General features: G+C 45.3%; 1 pseudogene; it reads left to right on the top strand.

Annotated features, from left to right (window-relative positions):
* Positions 1-6,600: 6,600 nt before the first annotated feature.
* Positions 6,601-11,449, top strand: LOC140222554 (uncharacterized; annotated as a pseudogene).
* Positions 11,450-19,104: the final 7,655 nt, after the last annotated feature.

Here is a 19,104-nt window from a genome sequence, read left to right as displayed (position 1 = left end):
GTGAAAGGTCAAATTTGCCCTTAAAAGCTCAATTTGGGGTCAATTTAAAAATTGAAATTTTTATATAGGAACTTGAATTTTTGTCGATATAAGAGTTGTAAAACTTTTCAAAATAAACAACTTTGCTTATTTGAGTTTTGGCTAATTTGGAGAGGAAGAGGTTCAAAAACTAGAATCAATACCAATCCCGAGCTCCGAAAGCAAATTTTGGATGAAGCACACCTTTCTAAATTCTCTATTTACCCTGGCAGCACCAAAATGTACCACGACCTCCAACAAAATTTCTGGTGGTCTGGGATGAAGCCAAAGATTGCTAAGTATGTGTCGGAATGTGATACATGTTAGAGAGTGAAAGAAAGCCACTTGAAGGTAGCTGGTACACTTCAACCGCTACCCATACCCTCATGGAAATATGAAGATATCAGAATGGACTTCATCGTTGGGTTACCCAACACCTCCTAGAGGCACGATTCCATATGGGTCATAGTGGATAGACTCACTAAGACGGCCCACTTTCTCCCAGTAAGAACGACCTACTCCACTCAGAGATATGCGGAGCTGTACCTAGACCGTATCGTTTCTTTACATGGAGTGCCCAAGACGATCATCTCCGATCGAGGCGCCTAGTTTGTAGCACGTTTTTGGGAGCAGCTGCACGCTGCACTTGGCACCAAGCTAATCCTTAGTTCAACGTACCACCCTCAGACAGATGGGCAAACTGAGAGGGTTAACCAGATATTAGAAGATATGATGCGCGCTTGTGTCATTCACTACGACAAGAACTGGGACAAATGTTTGCCATTAGCAGAGTTTTCTTACAACAATAGCTACCAAGCTAGCTTGAAGATGGCACCTTTCGAGGCATTGTATGGTCGTAGGTGTTGAACTCCACTAAGTTGGTCCCAGGATGGAGAAAGAATGGTCTATGGACCCGACTTGGTGACTGATGTGGAAGAGAAGGTGAGAGTAATCAGAGAAAACCTTAAAGCCGCTCAATCTAGACAGAAGAGTTATTCCGATAGAAGGAGGAGGCTGATACAATTTGAAATTGACGATCATGTATACCTCCAAGTATCACCAACTAAGGGCGTACAACGCTTCGGAATAAAAGAAAAGCTGGCTCCACGCTACGTTGGTCCATATGAGATTGTGGAGATTTGTGGACCCGTAGCTTATCGGATTAAACTCCCTGAGAAGCTTTCAGCGATACATGACATCTTCCATGTCTCGCAGCTCAAGAAGTGTGTACGAGTGCTGACAGGGATTCTTGCCCAAGAGGATGTGGAAGTCAAACCTAATTTATCTTATGTGGAGTATCCTGTCAAAATTCTCGACCGAAAGGAAAGACACACTCATAGACAAGTGGTGAGAATGTTTAAAATTCAGTGAAGTAATCATACGGAAGAAGAAGCAACATGGGAAACTGAAGATTATCTCAACGCTAACTTTGAGGTTTTCTTTTCGATCAGGGAGGTACGTTGCACAAACCACACTAGTCCTTCTCCACTCGAATCTCGGGGCGAGATTCCTTTTAAGGGGGTAGGCTGTAACAGCTCTAGTTAAACTAAACTTGGTTAATCTTTAATAGGAGGTTTCGACACTAATCTAGCAAGTGAAAGGTCAAATTTGCCCTTAAAAGCTCAATTTGGGGTCAATTTAAAACTTGAAATTTTACATAGGAACTTGAATTTTTGTTAATATAAGAGTTGTAAAACTTTTCAAAACAAACAACTTTCCTTATTTGAGCTTAGTTCAATATCAGTAGCTTTTCAACTCACCTTAAAACTCTAAGTGCTGAAAACAGTAAAAACCCTCAACTTGGAAGCCTTGTTTCTCACAAATTTATATTTGAGCATAAGTCAAACCCTTTATAGAAGTTTGAGTACTACAAGTCTTTTACAATTTCACTTATTTGACCCAGGGCTAAATCTCAACAAAAACCCTTCAAAAATAAGGTCAAAGTTGGCTAAAATGGTCAATCAGCCCAATCTTGCAAAACCGGCTAAGTCTGAGAAACAATACAAAATGTGCATCTTGGCATGCAATTTAATCACAAAACTTGAGAAAAATCCTTTATAGAAGTTGGAGTCCTCAGTTCATACAACAACCTTTTCAATTACACTTTGACCAAATTCAAATCATAAACCCTTCATGATGTAAGCTCAAATAAGCCAAAACCCCGAAAATAGCCAAACTGCTGAATTTCGCCTAAGTTTGAAACCATGCGTTCTAGCAAACTTTGAACCATGTAAATTAGTGTCTAGCTAGATCTTGCATTCAAACCTTTTGTAACTTTTGAACTCTGACTTGAGGACAACAGATCTTAGAAAGGGAAAAATTGAAGTGTAGTTTAAAATTTTCAACTAAAACAGCCCCAAACTTCGGCCCTTTCCCTGCCTAGCGAACGCCTCCGCCCAGAACACGCCTGACGTGTCACTCTAGAGCGCCACCACCGCATGTCCCGCCTCCATCGGAGCGTCGCCGCTCGCCTATCGCCGGCATGAAAGCTACCCATTGAAGCGCTGCTTTGCCCATTGAACGCTCGACCCTATCCTCCTTCCTGACAAGCAATCCTCTCCGCCCTATCCCGCGAGCCCCTTCCTCCACCACGGCAACGCCGCCCACTGGCCGAGCGCCCTCCGCCCAACCCTGGCCATGACAGCGACCCAGCGACGCCCCGCTTTGCCAATTGGTCCGCCCTGCAAAGCCGCTTCTTCACGCTCACAATCGCCCGTGCCCAATTGCCGCAAGATCACCCCGGAGCTCCACATCTCCTTCCGCCAGTGAGTGCCGCCGGCCAATGGTGCCGCTCGGTTTTTCATCCCCGGTCCCCGCCGGTCACATCCTGCGTGCCCATAAGCCTCGTCTCACCCCACACTCGCACCCCCGCGGCTATAAAAGCCATAACCTGCTCGACGGCGCACTCCGCACCTCACCGCCTTCCTCTGGTCAGCTCCGCCACTTCACCTTACCGCGGAGAAGCCCCTTCCAGCCTCCTCCATCGCCTCCTAAGCTTTCAAGTGCGCCACGCACACCCCGCTCAAGCTTCCCGTGCCACCGCTCAACTGCCGGAACCACCACTGGAGCCGGAACCGAAGGTCCACCGCTGCCGTTTCACTCCCACTGCGAACCGTTGCCACCGGCCATCCTCCGCCACCAACCCCCATAGCGCAAACCCTCCCGGTGAGCTGCACATAGCGCAAACCCTCCTGGTGAGCTGCACATCACTCCCGTGCCCTTTCCCTCCCCTAGCACGCCGCTGGTCATCGGCGATTTCGCTGGAGAGCCGCCGGACCCCCTTAGGACCACATTGCGATGTTTAAGTTCTTTCCTGGGGCCTTAGCGCTAAAATGTAGGACTGATTCGTGATGGTTTAAAACATCGAGGGTGTTAAACGCAAAAACGTTTAACCTTTTCCGGTTTAAATGATTTATTTTGGCTGAAATCTTGAAAAGGCATAAGTAAATGTAGAAAATTGATAAAAATACAAAACTGACTTTGTTAGAATCCTTGAGGTGTGTAGTTTCACAGAAAAATGATGTTGGCCATGTTACTATTACAAATAATTCTCTAAGTTATTATTTCTTGTTTAAACCATTAATTGCATAATAAATCACAGAAAAATGGTAAAATAGCAAAACCACTTTTGTTAGCTTTGTTTCAGTGAACTTGTGCTTAGAAAATACTTTGGATCCTAGTATAGATGTTTATGTCACTGTTTAGTTTTATCCTTGAAATCCAGTGAAAAATCTTTCTTTTTGCATAAGTAGTGGAATCTGCCAGAGAAAAATTTGAAACCACATGGAGTAGCTCAGTGATGAAATGTAGTTCTTAGGAAACATATGAAACACTGAATGAAACTTTATGAATTATGCTTTTCTTTTTATGGAAAGATAAATAGGAGATAATTATGGAAATAGATGTCCTTCACCAAAAATTATGGAAAAATCATAGAAGCCTCTGGCACACTAGTGTAACCCCCTGTAAGTTTATCAGAGCCAAAATCCTACTAGAAATTGAGTTAAAAATAGATCCCTATAATCTGCTATAGGGTGCTGTTTTAATTTTAACTATTTTATAGAAGTCCAATGCGTTCCAAAACTTTACAGGAGCTCACTAATGTGATTAGGAAGCCTTTGTAAAAATTTCAGAACCATATCTTATTAGAAGCTACCATAAACATTTCTGAAAGTTAAACCCATGAGAAATGAATGAAAACAAATTAAGTAATAGTAAGGGTAATATGGGAATATCGGAAGAGGTACAAAAAAACATTCAGAAATAGGATAACTTTCCAATCTAAGCTTGATCAACCTAAGGATGGTACCTTTTCTCTTTGGCAGTTAGTAATAACAAACCTAATATATGTGTACGCAATCACCATCAAAGTCAACCCCGAGTTTTATACACAACATACCTTCATGAAGATAATGAAAGTTTAGAACCTTGTTTAGGTGAATGTGGTCGAAATGCTATTTACACCTCAGCAATAATTCATGTTTGGCATCTTGCATGTGAAAGAATGGAAAATTGAACTATTGCATATGCATCTTGTGTAGAAGCGAATCTCGCAGACGGAACGTACGAGTTGACGCCTACCGAGGAAGAAGGATCTGTAGAGCTGCACCACGTCGAGGCCGAGAAAGAGATCCCAGAAGCTACTAGCAACTCTCTCACTAACATAGTTCAGGAAGGCAAGCTCCAGAGCATAACCTAGTTTTCTAAATTCATGCAATATCTATGTTGCTTGTGTTTGTGCATTTAAGTTCATATGAGTTGCTTGAAACCTTAGTTGCATGATCTCAGGTGCCTATGGTTGAATACTAGCATGATAGGCCGAGTAGTTGCTATGTAAATAGGACTCGGTAAAAGTAGAGTGATTTCCTGTTACTCGCGAGTTATAGGAGTTGCTTGTTTACTTATGTTGCAACCATAAGGATTGACGGGCAGTCAAGTGTTTGAAAGTACTAATCTCATACCTAGTATGGGATAGGGAAGCCTAGTATCTGATTGAACCGGGACGTGGGCATACTCCCCGCTCTCTCTGGAACGGAGTTCCCCTGAATGCATCATGTGGGTACAAGTGCAGTCACGGTACGACGACGTTCCGAGACCATGGGGCTTTGTATCGAAGGGAAGTGGGCCCTAGCCATGTGCCTGGGGATTGATGGGGACGGCTGACAAGTGAAGCGACTCGGTGTGGTGAGCGGATGTCGTGGGATTAGGTTCGCCATGCATGGTTTAAAAACTCGATTTGAATCGTCTGCCTCTCATTGTTGCACTGAGTAACAAGTGGAACAGAGAATGATTATGTTAATGATGATGCTTGGAATAATTGTTTGCTCAACATGCTTGCTTAGAATAGGCGCTCACCTAGAATGGTTAGTCGACTAGAACCTAATGCTAAAACTTGAAAGTAAGAATGTACTTTAACTACTTTTGGCAAATCAAACCCCTCAGCCAAAAAGGCTTGCATGTCTAGATGTCGGTGGAGTAGCTACCACCCGACGAGTAAGTCTTGTTGAGTATTAGTATACTCAGCCTTGCTTGTGGCTTTACTTTCAGGCAACTTGGATGTTAGTGCTCTTGTTGAAAGTGTGACTTGGCCGACCCAGCTTCCTCTGGGTTGGATGGTTGAGTGGGATCCCTTCTCAAACGGTGAGGACAGGGGTCATTGATGTCATGATCAGCTTCGTCATGATATCGTGTATCGACGTTTACCTTCCGCATGTTTTACTTCTTCGTTGTTTGAAACCGTGCAAACCCTATCTGAATTTTGAAAAACTCTGATGTAATAAGTTGTTGAATTATGTTAATGTGATGGGAATATTTTAATCTCTGTAACCATTCACCTTCGTGTGAGCAATGCTTCTCGATCCTGTATATGTGGTTTATCGGAGAAAATCCGACGGACAACTAAGTTGACTTATTTAAGGTGCATGATCGCGTGTTAGGCGACTTAAGTGCACTTTAGCCAGGTTAATTTAGGTGGTTCCGGCACAGCTGGTATGAGAGCTATAAAACATATCGAAGAGAACAACAGACCCTAAACACCTTTTTCTAAATAAAACTTGCAAGAAATTAGTTTGAAAAATTCGTAAGTTCGTTAAGGATGAACTTAGTACGAGAAGCGCTAGGAAAATTTTGAGTCATTTTTAGGTGGCTAAGTAACTATTGGTTATTTATACTCACTTCCAGCACAAAATGTAGGGGTATAATGATCATTAATATACCCCTGGCATCATACGAAAGTATGATGACGGCACATAATGGTTGGAATGCAGGGGTGTAGTGATTCCTTAATACACCCCAGCATCATATGAAAATACGATAGCGGCATTACATAATGGTTCAGTTTGGTATCGGACCTGTACACCTGCGTGTTCGATGGGAAGCCGAGGGTCATCTGACACTGATAGGCAGCACGCAGGCGATACCCTATTTAGGTTTGCCTTGCCTCGATGTTTTCTTGTACTTCCAATCCAAGTTCTAGAGATCAATTGATAGACATAGAATTGATGGAATATTGCTTGGAATCCTCCTAATTGCACCTCTGTTTACCAATCCTAGGCCTTAATCTCTAGGTGAGACGATCCCTCCATGGAGGTGGTTACCGGGGCGAAGAGACGGAAGCTCCAAGCAGCGGGGATCGAAGACGACGAGGACCATGACTTCATCAGCCTCCTCCCCGACGGCGTCCTCGGTGACATCATCACCCTCCTCCCACTTGAAGAAGGCGCCCGCACCCAAGCCAGCTCCTGCCGGTGACGGCCCCTATGGCGCTCGGCCCCCCTCAACCTCAAGGTTGAGCTCGTTAAAAACGATGAGGAGGAGGAGCTGGTGAGGCTGGCCTCTCGTATCCTCTCCGCTCACCAGGGCCGCACGCGCCGCTTCTCCCTCCACTGGTACGAGCACGATGACATCGGGTAGTCCCGCCGCCTCCTCGCTGTCACCGCTGACGGCTGGCTCAGTTTGCCCGTCCTCGACAACCTCCATGAGCTCGAGCTGTTCTACCATGCCTTCGGACCTGATATATCCAAATCCGATGCCGGGGATCTTTCGCTACCGCTATCCACGTTCCGCTTCTCATCCACCCTCTGCAGCCTCTGCATATTCTCGAGCTACCGCATGCTTCAGTTCCCCATGGAGAACGCCGGCACTCTGATCTTCCCTCACCTAAAACAGCTCACTCTCAAGCGTGTTGGAATCTCCAAGAGCTCCCTCCATGGAATGCTATCCAGATGCCCTGTCTTGGAGAGCTTGCTCCTATGTTGTAATGTTGGCTATCATCATCTCCGGATAACGTCCCTGTAATGCCCGTAAAAATCTACCAAATTAAATCACTCGTTAAAAATGCATTCCAAAAATTTTCCGACCACTGAGCCCCGTCAAATCTCCTCCTTTCCGTCGGATTCGCCGTTCCGGTCCCGACGTCGTCGACCCTCTTTTTCCATCCCCGTATTTTTCTCCGCGTGCCCGTCAAGTCCATCACGCGTGCCGTCAAATCCCGCAATCCCCGCCATCTTTTCCCCTCCCTTTTCTCCCTTCTCTTTCCTTCTTTATTTTCCCCCCTTTTTCTTTTCCTTTTCCTTTTCCTTCTCTTTCTTCCTTCTCTTTCTTCCTCCTCCTTCTCTCTCCCCTTTCTTTTCCCTGCCGCCCCCTTTTTTCTCTGGTGCCTGGCGCCCCCCCTGCCTGGCACGCGCGCCGAGGCGCTCTGGGCGCGCACGCGTGCTGGGCCGCGCGCCCGCGCCCGCGCCGTGCCACGCTGCGTCTGCCGCGCCGCCCTGCCCGCGCCCGCCGCGTCCGCCCGCGCGTCGCGCCGCGCCATCCCGCGCCCGCCGCCCCGCCCCGCCCGCGCCCGCCGCCGCGCCCGCTCGCGCCTTGGCGTCTAGTGCTTGGCCGGGTGCGTAGCGTCGTGTCGCCGGTCGCCGCTCCTGTGCCCTCGTCGACCACGCCGCCACGCCGTCCACGAGCTTCACCACCCCGGCACGCCACCGGCCAAAGGTTCGGCCGCCATCATTGCCTCGGCCTCCGCTCGCCCGTGCGCCGCCTATAAAAGAGGGGAGCCGAGCCCTGCACCTCCACACCATCACCACGAGCACCTTGCCTACCTCCACCACCGCCACCAGAACGCCGCCGGTGCCCCTTCCTTCCCACCCGCGACCGGCCAAGGTGAGGGCCAAAATGGCCCCCCCCACACCCTCATCTTCCTCCCCTGCCGCTCGGCCTCGCCGCCGGCAAGCCCGGCCGGCCGGCCCACCACCGGCCATCCCTTCCTCCACCTCCTGTTGTCTCTAGGAAGAAGAAAGGGATAAATCCCTCTCCTCACGATCTGACCCACCAGTTTTCCTTATTCGCGAGCAAGTCCTCCCACCATTCCAGAAACAATTACAGATAGGCCCCTGCTCTCGCGGTTCGGTCCTAAACCTCATTTTAAAGCCCCTAATACTCCTTTAACCCGTCATTTCATGCGCCAAACTTCCTCCAATCAATCCCAAATTTAACCACGGCCTCCTCTCATATATTTCCGCCGAGGCATATCCAAAGTTCATAAAAATACCCTTCCTACCTATTTTCCGTTCATATTTCCTGTTCGGAGCTCAACGGGTAAAAATCTTTTTCTTTTTTATTTATTTTGTGCTCGTTTGTGTGTGCCATAGATCGCGGAGTAACCGAGGAGGAGCGCGAGGAGGAGTTCGACTGCGAGCCCGAGCCCGAGGACCAGTACCGCGAGCAAGAGCTCCCGGAAGGCTTTGAGAACGGCAAGTCCAATCTCACCCTTTGATGCATATTTAATACCTAGTTTTTCAGACACAACCTACTGGCCTGTTTTATAAAATGCATATTATTTTATCGCAAGACATGGTTGGATAACCACCCCTTGATTGTTATGATTATTCCTTGTCGTCCCATATTTATCTCTAAATATGAGTTGCTCTGTTTAGATGATAAATACTGTTAGAATGCTTAGGAACTCATTATCCAAATTCAATCATGATTACATCTGTTTATTCGGAAAATAAATGTGTGAGTGTGTTCAACCGAGGAGTTGGGTTTTCGGGTGTAAAGAGATGTGGTGGATGACATGGATGGGCGTTTCTTGTGTGGAATGCCGGATTGTTGAGCTCGTACCTTAGTGGTTGAGCAGAGTGGGAGATATCCATCTTGTCATGGCTAAGGACCGAGTTGATGTGTCATCCTGCCTAATTCCATCATCGTGCAACCACTCGACCGTTGTATGGGCAACGGCTTAGCATAAACCCCACTAGCTAAACTGCTAGGCTTCAGGTGTGCTGGTGAGCAACGGGAGCCCTTGGAAAAGGACTAAGCTCTTGGTGACTTAGGTCGCGGTTTCGGCCCCGTGGATGGGTTGCTAACCCCTTGGGTGCTTCCGTGTTGACTAGTCAGTGTTGGCTAAGGTGGGTAATGGCTTTGTTAGGATCCGTACCGTCACTAAGGTGATCGTGATACGGTACCCTACTTGTGGGAAAAGTGTACAACCTCTGCAGAGTTAAAACCTATCCGGGTAGCCGTGTCCACGGCATTGGACGAGTTACGGCTGGGTCACACAATTAGCCTTTGGGAGATGACTGGTATTTACGGTGTGTGTGTGTGTGTGTGTGTGTGTGTGTGTGTGTGTGTGTGTGTGTGAAATTTTGGAAGTGTCCGGCAGTTGTGCCGTGCGCTACGGCGGACGGGGAGTCCGGTAGCGATAAAACTTGGATCCTTTGGGTAGGATCAACCCCATTTGATATATCGTTTATTAAGGAAATGTTTTATGAAAATTCTTTAAAAGTGAAACCCTGCATATGTCAAAAATCTAGCTTTATTGCAAATAGACCTTAACCACATCCTTGTTGAATCATATGCATACTCTTGTTGTATCCCCCTCCGTTGATGGGGTTGGACTTGTTGAGTACTTTTGTACTCACCCTTGTGTTGTTGCTTCAGAGGAGGATCCGGACTTCGTCGCCGAGGACTTCGAGTAGGAGGTTGCGTCTGCACCCAACACTGCCTGCGGTGTTGGCCCTTTTGCAGGATGCTTCCGCTGACGCTTAGTTCCGATTGCAGCCCGGAGTCTGACTGGACTGCAACTTGGATTTGTATTGTTATCGCTTTAGTCTTGCTTTGGGTGTGGCTTGCCCGCCCGCTCCTTCGGGAGTTGTACTTTTTCAACTATCTGTTGAATAAATGTGTTATCAGCCTCCTGGGACTGATAATTGGATCACATTTAGTCTCTACTTGTGTGGGGACGCTTCAGTCCCCAACCCTTCGCAGCCTTGGTGTGTCTAATGGTGACTGTACGCAGCCGGGACAGCTGGAAGAACTTGTAATTGAGGATGTTCCACTGTTAGAAAAGCTGATCCCACGCAATGTTAGGGTGTGTTTGGTTACATGCACCACATGATGCATGCATGGATGATCCTGGATGGGGTGGTTCGACCAATTTGCTTGTATCATATAGTTCACTGTAATTAGTAGAATAATGTATTAAGTGGGATGGTCTCATCTTGGATGAGCTGGTACAATTCACCCAATCAAACAAAAGGATCATTATTATTTTGAATCATTTCATACATGAATCAAATGATACAACCAACCAAACACACCCTTAGTTATCCAATGGTAATCCGGGTGTTTCAAGCTCCCAAACTAAACGTATTGGGATATCTAGAGGACCACTACATTTCCACATTTCAACTTGGGACTCTGGTTTGCCAGGTAGCTGCAGTCAGAAATGTCCAAAACGTTTTATTATGTTTATATGCTCTCATTCTTACAGTTCATGTTTCTTGCCTGCTTCAGAAAATGATGCCTGTTACCTTGTCTACCATGGTGCCCATAGTGAAGACTTTGGCTCTAATCATTTCTTCTAATCTGATCTTGTCATTGGTCTTTTGAAATGCTTTCCATGTGTGGGGAAGTTATATATGGAGGTGAGATTTTTCTTAATGCACTGTTGCTCATTTCATCCCCAGCTGTTTATATTTGATTATGAGCGGTAATGTTGAAGCTCAATGAAAATTATGTTCGTTTCTCCTTTCAGTTTTCTCATCAGTTGTACAGTCAACATAATTTCAAAAATGAGCAGCCCTATGGTCAATTAGAATGCCTTGATCTCCACCTCAAAAGGTTGGTGTTAACATGTTATGCGGGGATAGAGTCAAAAGTGAACTTTGCCAAGTTCTTTGTCGTGAATGCTCGAGTGCTGGAACATATGACAATTCTTGGCTGTTATGATGATCATGAAGAATGGAGTGGTAATCAGCGCAAGAAGCTACAGCTGGAGACCAGATCTTCTCACGGTGCAGAGTTTGATATCAAGTTTGATTATGAGTCACCTGGTTTGGTACATATTAGGGACATTCATGATTTGGTTACTGATGACCCCTTTGATATGCCAGTCTGCAGCTACTATGAAGATCCCATCTACCATTTCGGAGTCTAGATAGATTTCTTTAATTTGATTTTGGAGCTGAACAGCTTTGTATTTTGGGACACGAAATGCAAGTCAACTAGTTCCCCCATAACATCAGCTGGTGCGCAGCAGCAACAGCATTGGGCAGCAGCGGTGGAGGCAAAATATCACCTGTATGCATGCCATTTTGCAGATGCCATGCCGTGTTTTCTACTTGCAAGTCTTATTTTGTGTTTACATTAACCTTGAAAGATTTTCTTTCATGTTAACCTTGGTAGAGCATTGTTCTTGTAGATGCATTTTATTTCCATGAGAAAGTTTACATTACCTTCTACTACTCTGGTGAGGTGAGGTCTTTTGCTACTCCTTTTTACCGGAAGGCTAGATGGAAATTTGAAATCATAGAGGCTATTGGATCAAAAGAACTGAAAGGTTCACATTTACTTGAATGTAAACAACATGATCCTAATATGTTTCGTCATTGCTGTAGACCTACTGATGCCTAAATATTTCTCTATTGTTATTAATGTTAAATTTGCTCCAATTTATTTCCTCCATGATTTCTTTGATGCAGCATCAACCGGATAAGCAGTCGTGATCATGATGGTGCTACATTTTCTTCTTTACAAATTTTGTTACAGTGGCTCATCGCACAAGCTGGCAATTAAAATGAGGAAATTTTGCCCATTTTGTGCTAATCTACTCTCCCTTTTATTTCATCCACAATTTCTTTGATGCAGGAACAACCGGACCTTATCATGATCCTCTTAACAAATTTGCATACTGTCGACACAAAAATCAAGAGACGATCCTCGCGCACTGACACGAAACCCGGGAGAATTTGCTTCGCTCCTGTTCGGGTTGTAGCCCTATCGATCTGCGGCGTGTCAGTCAATCTGACCTGCTGATTGATAAGGACAAGTAAAATGTCAAATACAAAAGAAAATCAGTTGGTGCTTCGAATCGCTACACAAGACGTATCGGCAGGACTGCCGACACGAGCAAATAACAATCGGCTAGATGAGCCGATGTGGACGTAGTAGATGCAAAGGAAGTGTAAAGCACAACCTAAACAGTACTACATGAACAACATTAAAAACAGATATAATCGGCTATGTGGTAGTAGATTGATACAAGAAAATAAAATAAAAAGCAATCGGAACGTCTTCCAAGCTGGATAATAGTGATAAAAGCTAAAACGACAAGATTTAATGAATAAAGCTTGCAGATCTAACAAATATCGATAACTTGTGAATAAATCTAGATAAAACGATAGCGATGCGCCGAAGTTAAAGCCTAGAAAGTATTTGGTAAACGCGGAACTTACAGTCTAGCCGGAGATCGAAGCGATGCAGCCCAACTAGCTTGGAAGAACTCGTGAAGAAAAGAAAACAATGGCGAAGTCGCCGACTTGAAAGTAAATTGCAAAAATAGTAGATTTATATTGATTATGATTTGTATCTCCTTCCAGACCTCGCAGGGCCCCTATTTATACCCTAAACATCAAGACTTCTAGTCCTAGTTGATTACGACAAAACATAAGATTTATCTCTAAAGAAACAAACTCTCTAAATAAAATAAAAATGACCCGCACAGGAGTCGGAAACGAACTTGGCCTCCATCGGCCAAAACCTGCTCTTCATCGGCTGAACCTCCAACATTTCCAATCGGTTGGAATCCTTCTGCTCGTATTGGATGACCCCATCGGCTATGCCCCTGTCGTCTTGCATCCACTAGGCTTCTGTCTTCCTCTATCGGTAAGGCTTTTGCCATCATAGGTTGATCTCTTATAACTTCATCGGCTGAGCCCTCTAAACCCCATCGGCCAATTCCACTAGCCATTGTCTTTCTACTATGCATTGGCATCTCTGCTTCATTTTGACGCCATCTTTGATGTATGTCAAAAAATGGTGTCAACACATGCCCCCTAGTTTCGGAGTGAAACATATCTTTTGCTCCAAAATTATCTCAACCATGATTTTTCACCTTTCTTGGGAAAACACCGATATTTACCAATCATCAAGTAACAAAATCTTTTCTTTTTCGAAATCCCCTTAGTCATGATTGCCTGAAAAAGCGTCTGGGGGTAACAGCTCTTCGGGTTTCGCATAGGCGGCGGATGAGATACCACATTTACCCTCTCGGGTGAGTTTATAAATTTACAGCCGTCATCTTCTTCTTCCCCACCAGTTCATCTTCTCGCATCGCCATACCTTGCTTCATCTTTCCTCCGAGCGAAAGGCGACCTTCGACGATTCCCGGTGACCATCAACGATCTCCAGCGACCATCGGTGATTCACTTGCTAATCGCTTCAGATTCCAAACCTCAGGCAACCAGTTCCATGGCCACTCTTACCACCGTCCCTGAGGTACTTCTCTTTGCCTTCATCGTTTCCCCATGCTTCTATTTTCCTTTCCTTACTTAGCTATTTTCGCATTTCTTAGGAGCTTAGAGACAGAATCACCATCCCCATAGCTGATACCTTTGGATTCATCGCCTTAGGCCCCATGGGAGACCCTGATCTGACAGATCTGATTAACTTGGAGACTAATAGAACCCCTTTTAAGTCTGCATCGATGGATCTAGCTGATTGGGATCATGTCTTTAGATCTTGGCCCAACCGCACATCTGGATGGAAAAACTGGTATCTTACGGTGGCCAATTCCAAAAGGGTCTTCTGGCAAGAGCGCCGCGTCAGTCAATGCATTACCCTTTCTCTATCAGATATGCCTAGAAACGAACGCATGTTGATAGCCGCATCATATGTCTGGTCGGACGCCCTAAATGTCTTCTTGTTCAGTCACAGGCCGATGACCCCAACCTTAACCGACGTCTTGATGCTGACGGGCTTGGATATCACTTCTGCCGATTTGCCATTTCACTTCCCGGCTAAAGGTTCTCGCCGGCTGGAGATAAAATCCATTGGTGGATGGAAATGTTATATTGATTGACACATCAGAACTGGAACCATCAAAGAAAAGGAGCATGTGTTGGAGGTATGCCCTAGAGGCAATCATAGAGATGATGATATATTCCATTTGTATCAATGATTTATATTGTGTTCCTTGAATATCCATTAAAGGCTACTTGAATTGATTTGCAATTATGTGAATTGTATGTGAAACTCTTTACTTTTATGGTTATTCTAAAGTTGTCCCTAGTCGGAGTTCATGTGAGGACACACATGAATGTTAGACTAGCACATGTATTAGTTGATGACTATGTTTCACAAGTCATGGACATGGAGATGTTGAACTAATAATGTGGGCACATGTGGAGACACGTGCTAGGACTGACCCAACACGAGAAGTAGTTCTCTCTTTACACAACATATACGCTTTGTCCTTAGACCTGAGATTGTCGCATGTACTCAAGATGTGGATCGACTTACTTAGGGGCTATCAAATGCTACGCCGTAACAGGGTAGTTATAAAGGTAGCTTTCGAGTTTGTCAAGAAGCATGCTATGAGACATGGTCAATCAAGATGGGATTTGCCCCTCTCTGATTGAGAGTGATATCTCTGGGCCCCTCGAGTGATCGGATCCGAAAATGTCTGGCCATGCTACGTACGGTTAAGAGTTAACCTGCAAAGGGATTCCGAATCATAGGATCGAGAAAGAGCAGTCAGCTTGAAGCTAGACCAAATATCGTGAGGCAAAGGGAATAGCATGTATATAATGTTGTGATGGTTCGTCTGATATGATCTTCGTGTGCGTATAGGAGTTGGCACGTCTTGCTAGAGGCCGCTACCGACTATTGGGCCGAGTAGGAGTACTCGGGCTATGTCTATACGTATCCGAACCCATAGGGTCACACACTTAAGGGGCTAGAAGCCCAATTTGGATGTGATCCGAGTTGGATTAGGTTTAAAAGTACTAATGGACCTCGAACCCAGAAGCCCGTTAGGAACCTCTATAAACAGAGGGTTGGGGGCGCCCTAGGGTTTACACCTTTTGGTGAAACACATCTGCTGTGCCTCCCACGCCCTCGCCTGTTGCAACTCACGGACCTAGCAGTCCGGCTTGCGACGCTTCCTCCCTGCACGTGTGGATACCTTGGAGGTGTTGCACCTACAACACTTGGACAAGCCGCCGATGAGCCGCCGACGAGCCACGACGAGCCGACGACGAGCCGCGGCACGAGGGCGATCTTGCTACACGTGGACGAGCTGCTGAGGAGCTGCTGGACGTCGACGTGATCGACTATGTACGACTACGCTGATCGACTTCGCTGCATCGACACGAATCTACATCTTCCGCATCATTGCGTCAAGTGGTAATCCCGTGATCCTTATACGGCAGTTTTCCGGGTTTACGCGGTAGAAAATTTTGATTTGCGCTAGTGTAGCCTACCTCGTATCCCAATAGTGGTATCAGAGCCGTAGCTGTTTAGTTTTGGATTTGGGATGTGTGCATATGGAGATATGCGAGTTTTCAGTTTGATCTATGTCGTGGTTTCGTGTTCTTGCTGCAATGGTAGTGTAACGACATATTCCTACCGGTCGGGTTTCCGCCATCGGAGTTAAGTGATACACGTAATTCCAGTTGCAGTGAGCGAAGATCAATGTGATTTGTCGAATCGAAATCTAGGTTCATACGCCAGGCGCATGAGATGTGCAATAGTAGATTGGATCTACTACCGGGTCGGGATTTTACCGTGTGCGTGTGCTTCAGTAAATCAGCCGTAACTTTTCGGTACGATCTCGGATCGGGGCGAATTTTATATGAAAATTGATCTAAAGAAAAAGTTACACATGAAATTCAATCGCTTTGCCATTTTCAGCAAAATTAGATTTCCCAAATTCGGCTTGGAATCTGGAGTTTTAGGCCTCCGAAGTTTGGAACGTTGGGACGCTTAACTCTATTTTGCAGGATGTATGTATGTTGTGATCAGTATGGCCCCTTTGTGTATGTGATGCATGTGTATAACTCATTCATGACCTGCGTGTCGCGCGTACGGCAACACGGTTGGAGCCATATGTGTTGTCACTTTAATGTATTTAATGGTCTGCGTACCAATCTGTGATGATCCAAGCAACTATGTAATCTTCATTACTAGCTTCTTTACTAGCTAGGCGTAATAGCATGTTCTAGTTCTTGGAGGACTCATCACCAGAAGGATGGCGCACATGGAACATGGAGATGGAGATCACTATGGTAAACAGGTTCTGTGGAGATGGAGATCACCATAAGAAAACGGGCCATACTATGTCACAACTGTGTGAATGCTATTCTGTTTATGTTTTACTTTCTGCATGCTGTGATGTTAGAAGTAGAACGATCCCTCACAAAGTTTAAGTTAGTATGCCCTCCCAACTAAAACTTGCACCATCCCATGTCTTGTACAATTAGTTGTGGGTCTATGAAATTAGGGTACCACTAGTTTTCCTTGACTAGACGGGTTTGTGTCGGACACTTACATGCATAAGGGTTGGTTTGCTTAACAAGGTTATCTTAACGGTTAAGAACCTTGGGGCATAAAGGTTGGGCGCCGAAACATGGAGATGTCACCCAACAACAGGAGTCATATGTGATATGATTAGCAAAAGTTGCTTACCGATCTACCTTGTTTGCTAGCGGTGATGCTAAAGCTCACTAGTAGACTTGTTAGTTGTGGATCCTAAATCACTAAGTATCAATAGAGGGATATTGATTTTAGTGGGAGTAGATTCTGTTAAAATAGTTTAATGTGATTTGCTCTATCATGGATACATTTGTCTTAGTGTATTTTGCATTACTTTTGTTGTAGATTAAATGGCTCCTAGCAGCACTACACCGTTTGCTTTGCGTTCAGTCCTTGAGAAGGACAAGTTGAATGGAACAAACTACTCGGATTGGATCCGTAACCTGAGAATTGTTCTCAGGGCTGAGAAAAAGGAAGATGTTCTAGACAACCCACTACCAGAAGAACCTGCTGATGATGCACCTGCGGCTGCTAAGAATGTTTACTTTCTAGTATGTGATGCTAACCTCGAAGTAAGCTGCCTTATGCTTGCTTGCATGGAACCCGAGCTGCAGATGCAGTTCGAAACAAATCATGAGGCGCACGATATGATCGTGGCGCTTAGAGACATGTTCCAAACACAGGCCAGGACTGGAAGGTTCAATGTGTCTAAGGCCTTTGTGGAGAGCAAGCTAGCAGAAGGCGCAGCAGTAGGACCACACGTAATCAAGATGGTTGGTTACACTCAACGGTTGGAGAAGCTGGGCTTCCCACTGGGCCAAGAGTTGGCCACTGATTTTATTCTTTCGTCTCTTCCACCTAGCTATGGGAACTTCATCTCGAACTACCATATGCATGGGATGGAGAAGGGTCTGAAGGAGCTGTGTGGCATGCTTAAAACAGCAGAGGCTGACATTAAGAAAAGCGCTAGTACCAGCCATGTGATGGCTATACAGAACAAGCCTAGCTTTAAGAAGAAGGGCAATTCTTGGAAGAAGAAGGGCAAGGCTGGAACGTCCAAGCCAAACCCAACGCCCAAGGTTAAAGCTGGACCTGGACTTGCTCCAGACAAAGAGTGCTTTTACTGTCATGAACTTGGTCACTGGAAGAGAAATTGCAAGCACTACCTAGCTTCGTTAAAGAATGGCGGAAGTAAGAGAACATATTTCTCGCTGATACAATTGTTAATTCTTGGGTAGTTGATACCGGATCGATTGCTGATATTTGCAATTCGATGCAGGGAATGATAAGAAGTAGAAGCGTGGAAAGAGGAGAAGTTGATTTCCGCGTGGGCAATAATGCAAGAGTTGTTGCGTTGACTGTCAGGACGATGCAACTCCACCTCCCGTCAGGATTTATTATGGAGTTGAATAATTGTTATTTCGTTCCTAGTTTAAGTTAAAAAATTTTGTCTCCTTCATGCTTGATGAAGAATGGTTATTCATTTGCGAGTGAAAACAATGGTTGTGTGATCTCTAAGTATGATATGTTTATAGCTTTTGCACCCATTGTGAATGGATTGTTTGTTTTAAATCTTGATGGTTCACCTGTCTGTAACGTAAGTGCTAAAAGGCCTCAGCCTAATGATTTGAGTCCTACCTACTTGTGGCATTGTCGTTTGGATCATATAAGTGAAAAACGCATGAATAAGCTCCATTCTGATGGACTTATAACTTCATTTGATTTTGAATCATACGAGACATGTGAGGCTTGCTTGCTAGGCAAGATGACCAAGACGCCTTTCACAGGTTTTCCTGAGCAGTAGACTTGTTGGAACTCGTACATAGCGATGTATGCGGACCAATGAGCACGACGGCTAGAGGAGGATTTCAATACTTCATAACTTTCACTGATGATTTTAGTAGATATGACTATGTCTACTTGATGAGGCACAAGTCTGAAACGTTTGAAAAGTTCAAGGAATTTCAGAATGAAGTTGAAAATCAGCGTGGCAAGAAAATTAAGGCCTTACGATCTGATCGTGGAGGCGAGTATTTGAGCCACGAGTTTAGCAATCATCTGAAGAGTTGCGGAATTGTTCCACAACTTACGCCGCCTGGAACACCTCAGAGAAACGGTGTATCCGAGCGACGTAATCGAACTTTGTTAGACATGGTTCGATCAATGACGAGCCAGTCGGACCTACCGTTGTCATTTTGGGGATACGCTCTAGAAACAGTAGATTTCACACTTAATAGGGTACCATCTAAATCCGTAGTTAAGACACCATATGAGATGTGG

Source organism: Setaria viridis, chromosome 4, assembly GCF_005286985.2.
Source record: "Setaria viridis chromosome 4, Setaria_viridis_v4.0, whole genome shotgun sequence".
NCBI lineage: Eukaryota > Viridiplantae > Streptophyta > Magnoliopsida > Poales > Poaceae > Setaria > Setaria viridis.
The sequence above is the reverse complement of the archived record's forward strand: the minus strand, read 5'-3'. Positions and strand labels throughout refer to the sequence as shown.